Here is a 6,000-nt window from a genome sequence, read left to right on the forward strand (position 1 = left end):
AAGAGTAACAATGGCAGGCGCTTTATCAATGAATTCCCTCTTTGTGTTCCCTGGAGATGAGTTTGGTATATTTGCACATTTGATGTATTTGTGTAAGACTTCTACGCTCCCTCTAATGTGTTTGGCTGCGTTCTTCATTTGCTGCCTGAGCTATAGTTCCTTGAAGTCTGCCATGGCTGCACAGAGATAATTATACAAATATAGTACAGGAAAATCTTCTCTATACATGCACACATGTAACTAGACTTACAAACATGTAGCTGTTTATGTAATATGTATGTGTATATAAACACGCCGTTTGATACAGTTTTCAGTTACTAACCTTCTAAGAACATCTTGTATGAGCAGATCCCATGTTGGATACCAGAGGTATGAAAACAAATCAGGTTTTTCCAGTCTCTGAGTTGCTTTACAAAAAGGGGACATGCAAATAAACCAGAGCTGGAACTGTGATGTGAGGAGAAAGAAAAGGCTTTCTTCCAGGTAATGTCAGCTCAGTTGCTCCAATATGTTGGGTTTCGGTCATGATGACTCCAGCACCAAGTCCCACCCTTTAGGGCAGTGTTCTCAACCTGTGGGTTACAACCCCATGGGAGGGCTCCAATGACCCTTTAACAGGGGTCACCTAGGACCATTGGAAAACACAGATATTTACATCATAGTTCATAACAGTAGCAAAATTACAGTTATAAATTTTATGATTGAGGTCACCACAACATGAAGAACTGTATTAAAGGGTCACAGTATCAGGAGCATTGAGAGCCACTGCTTTAGGAGCTCAGCCCATTCTCACATCCATTCAGCAGAAGGCACTGGTTTTTCTTTTTTGTTATTATTTTTTGGGGGATGGGAAGAAGAGGTGTATTTGGGGGAAGGGAAGAGGAAGGAGTTAGGGCTTGAGTGAGCCATGAGAGGAACAGACAGCCAGACAGCCAAATAGAGAGAGACAGAGACAGAGAGACACACAGAGAGAGACAGAGACAGTGAGAGAGAGATGAGGGGGTGCTCCAGATACAGGGAAGGAAGAAACTGAAGTAGAGAGAGTGCAAGAGAGATGAGGTGCAGGTTGGTCCTTTATACCTGGTGCACGGCTGAAAGGCACAGCATCTCACAACTGAGAGCAGCTGTCTGCCACACACTTGGCACCTGACAACAGTACGTGATGATATCACAGGTTGCTAGGCAACCCAGAAGCAGGCTGCCTATACGCTAACATTCCTCCCGTTTTGATAATTAAAAAAGAAATGAGGAGCTGGGGAGGCATAGGGAGGCGGGAATGAGGATGTTGGCTTGCTTCTCATGCAAGGCAAGGTAAAGCATATAAATGTGGGTTCACTGGAAGCAGCTCTTGGCTGCAATGCAAGGGGGTAAGAGAGAGAGGTTAAAACAAAACAAAAAAAAGGTAAGAGCACCAAAATGTCTGGATTATATGGTGAGAAGGAGGCGAAGCCTCTGTCCTAGAAACTTCAGGGTAGAGGCCGGTTTGCCGGCCATTACTGGCAGTAGATAGGGACTGATTAATGCTGGAAGAACCTGGAGCTGTTGGGCCTGGGCCTGAAGCACATCATCCCAGCCTTAGGTTGATAATAAATGGACAACGGCTCGTCTGAAGGTAGTGAGTTATCTTAACTGGTTGTTCACACTCAGTTACAGACAGAGGGCACTGTTAACACCATGATCCTCACAATACAGAAAGGGCATATGAGGGCATATGATGAGTTCAAGGTCACACAGCTGAAGAGAGTCATTATTACTCTTTTAACCACGGACCTGTTCTCTTTCTCAGAAAATAGTTCTAATTGTCCTCATTAATTAAGTAACTACTTGAAACGTGTTCTAAATCACTTCGAGTTGTTGTATATTAAAGAGCTTTTATTCTGGACATTTCCCCAGGCCTATGCAGAATGAAACACTGTCGTTACTGTAAACTAGATGGAACATCAGCATCATCCCATGTGGTTCTATCCCTCACCCAGCTCCAGGCTAGTAGAGTAGAGCTCAAGGGGTTGGTTTTTAGTGACAACAAGAAGTGGGTCAGATGGAAGGGGAGGAGGACCTCCCCTCTCAGTTAACTGAGAGAGGGGCAGGGAGGAGATGAGAGATTGGGTGGAATTGGAAGGGAATGAGGGAGGGGGCTACAGCTGGAAATTCAGAGGTGACTTATTCACAGCTAAGACCTGCCTCCATTTGCATGCCAGCCTGATTAGACATATTTACTCAATCTCAGGAAGCATTTTTTCTTTAATCTGTCTCATGCTCAGGCTGTTTTATAATGGGGATAGGAGAGCGGGGAGGAAAGGAGAGGGGCATGGGGAATGAAGGAGATAGGGCTGGGAGGGCAAACGGACTGGGCCTAGTGCTTGGAAATGAGCAGCATCACAAGTGGGCCACAAGGATGGGTGAAATTTTGACAGGTAGAAACAGACAGGGAGAGAGAATGCAGAGAATGCATCTATATGGGATTGGTAAAGGGTACTGAGCCAGCACTCTGAATACAGGACATGACACAGAGATGAAGATTTGGTCCACAGACTGTCACACACATCACTTTGGCATGGCCTCACCTTCTGCACCCAGAGCGTAATGTCACGAGACCCTTCCTCACCCCTGTCATGCTCACCTGGGTGTCGCTCTCAGGGGACAGCCCTTTGCTTTTCTTCCTCATTGCCATCCTCATCTGTATGAGATTCCCCAATCCCTCAGGCCTCCTTCTGAAGCCTGCAGCTCCTCTAGGACCTGCCTCATGCTGTCTGCTTTCTGTTTCTCCTATGAGCTTGGGAGTCCCTGGAGGGTGCCAGGTATCCTCAAAACAAAATATTCTTAGTGACCAGCACATCTGGCCACACAGAAGGAAGCACATGAACTTCAGATCCATCAGTGGGTTAATACCTTTGTAAAAAGGGTGTGATAGATACAGTTTGGTTTTCACCGAGGGGTCCGTCTCTGCTGAGGTTATAAAGGGTGTTTTCAGCAAAGGTTTCTCTATTGCTGACACAATTAAAGGAAATATTTGAAACAGTACTTAAGTGGCAAATGATAACGCTCATATTTATGTGACTGGACAATGATTCAGGCTTTTATACAGAAGAGGGAGGAAATGTCAACCAAATGTCACAAGAGCATCCCTGGATTGTCTAGCCACATGTGTGTTGTGTGGAGATTGAGTTTTTAGGTCAAACGTTTTTAGTATTACAAGCAGGTTGACTGTAATTAAGATAATGGTCAGTCCCATTTCTAAGATGCTTTTTCAGTGCACACTGCTGTTAGCTATTAAACTGGGGGTAAGGGGGGTTGTCACCCATGATTGTGAAAAACATCTGTGGATTTTACTGACCTCATAGTAGGCTAGCTATAAACAGACTGTTTCTGACTGACATAAGACGATTAAAGGGGACCTACTTTTAGAGGGGAGCAGGAGCAATAAAGTGGTGGCTTTGGCTTGCTGAAAAAGCTTTGTTTCCATACTGTCAAGGCAAAAGCAAAATGCCATTTTTAGAAAGCACCCAGTGGCATCAATATTGAAGCAAAAGCTCATTTGCTTGCCCTTGGTGTCATGCAATTTATAACTTCTCATTTGGGTGAAGCTCCATCCAATAGTGGAATCTCTGGTTAGGTAGGGATAGGACTCAGACATTTTTTTTTCCTGGTCACAGCAGTTTAAACTGATACGGCTAATAAAGAGAGGGGTTTGGCAGGAGCTAGCAAACTCTAAAGCATACATATGGTTTGCCTCAGCTATTCTAGGTCCCCAAATCTGTCCTTTTCACCCTCTCCCCTGAGCGCAGAACTCATTCTGCTGGCTTTCCCACGAGTCAGTGGTAGACGAGTGTCCCATGATCTAGGAATGAGCTAACTGCAGGGTGCTGCACACGGATATGTCTGGCCTATGAAGGTTCACCAGAACAAGCAGAAACAGGCAGCGTCGGCAGAGGAAAAGGCACACATATTTATTAATATTAATCCATAGAGTTGGGTCACACTCTTTGGTTACCCTGTAGCTCGACATTTTTTCAGAAACATATATACTTCGTTTTTCTATTGAAGAGGGGCAAATATGATGTTAGTCACTGTGAGCAAATACCTGAGAAGAAGTATTTAAAAAGGGACGGGGCTGATTTACCTTACAGTTTGGGGTATACTGCACCATGACAGGGAGGCTGACCACATTGCAACCATGTTCAGGAAACAGAGAGCAAACAGGAAGTAGGCTGAGCTATAAAACCTCAAGCCAGTCCCTAGTGACCCGCTTTTTCCAGAATGTTCAACCTTTAAAAAAATTTAGGTTTTGAGATTATGTTGTAACTACATCATTTTCCCTTTCCTTCCTCCAAACTTTCACGCACGCCCCTTCTAGCTCTCTTTCAGGTTCGTGGCCTCTTTTCTCACTAACTGTTGTTACATACGTATGTCCAAACATGAGCCACGGGGGCCATTATGCATTTAAACACAACAGCAGAGGTTTTTTTTTTTTTTTTTTTTGGAGGCTGTAACCCAGTGGGTTGAAGAGAACATCTCTGACCCACAGAACAGATGGTAGTTGGACAGTCTGTTTCCTCTGGTGTGGGAACAGAGGGCTGTGGCAGAGCTGGGTGAGCTGACAGACTGAACTTTTCTTGTGAGAGGAGTTTAATGGATAAGACCTCAGGCTCCAGGCAGAAAGGGTAAGTCTGTAGAGAGTCACCCTGCTCCAGGAGATGAAGTGGGAAAAGAAGCATGGGAGGTCAGAGTAACCTTGATCGTGAAGTAGTTTCTAAGGCCTGCGAGCGATCAGAGCCCCAGAGTACCATTTTCTAACCCTCTACACACAGTATGTGGCGTACAAAGGATGGGGAGCCACGTGTACTGACATGTTAGGGGAGACTTTTATGACTTTGATGTGAAAAAGCATATTTCAAGATGATATAGACCATGTATCAAATTTTTAACTTGGAAAATGTAAACGTTTTAAAAAATTTATCTGTATTTATGTGTATGTGTGTACTGGCTTCTCTGTATATGCACAGTGTACATGCAGTGCCTAAGGAAGCCAGAAGAAGGCGATGGAGCCCTTGAAACTGGAGTTAAAGATGATTGTGCTGCCTGTGGGTTCTGGGGACTGAACTCGGGTCCTCCGGAAGGCCAGTTAGTGCTATGAACCACTGAGCCATCGCTCCAGTCCCAGAAGCACATTTTTGTGTAAGCAGATACAATAAGATAGAAAAGAGTGCTTCTCACCTTAACAGATAATATAAATAGCTGAAAGCAAATAGGTCATCTGCCCTCAGGAGGCAGAGGGCCGCCCTTCTAAGTGTGGGCGGCACACGTGACTGTGCACATGGCTGGATCTCTGGTGGGGGAGGGGAGCCTCAGGAAAGGCCAGAGAGGAAGTGGACTTCACACTGTACTCTGTATATCTCTTGGGTTTTATAAGAAGTTTTTGCATAAGTCTATCACAGCTAGAGTTAAAGCAAGAAAAAGTTTCAGCTGCATTGCTGGTCTGAGTGCCCGGCAAGAGGAGGACTAGTTGTGTCTGCTTTGTGGAAGGGAAGCATGGCATGAGGGGAGGAATGGAGATGAGTAGGGGGCTGAGAGGTTGAGGTAGAGACTTGGGCATTTTAAAGAATACAGGGTCAGGGATGCTCCTGATGCCTGTGACTCTCTGACCATCTCTGGATGGATCCACAGCACCAGCTGTGGATGATCACGCTGATGCTGAAGCTGATGTGGTGCTGAAGCTGATGCTGATGCTGAAGCTGATGCTGATGCTGAAGCTGATGCTGATGCTGATGCTGAAGCTGATGTGGTGCTGAAACTGATGCTGATGCTGATGCTGAAGCTGATGTGGTGCTGAAGCTGGCTGGTTCAGGTCCTCATCCACCTGGGGCAGAGGAGAAACTGGGTCTTCCCAGCACTATTATCTATTTTCTGTCCTCTCAGAATAGGTTCCTCACCACACATTTTACTTTCTAAACGCAAAAGTCTCTCTCTCTCTCTCTTTTGTAAAACTGAGCTAACATGGAG

This window comes from Psammomys obesus, unplaced genomic scaffold, assembly GCF_907164565.1.
Source record: "Psammomys obesus unplaced genomic scaffold, mPsaObe1.curated_primary_1811, whole genome shotgun sequence".
Classification (NCBI taxonomy): domain Eukaryota; kingdom Metazoa; phylum Chordata; class Mammalia; order Rodentia; family Muridae; genus Psammomys; species Psammomys obesus.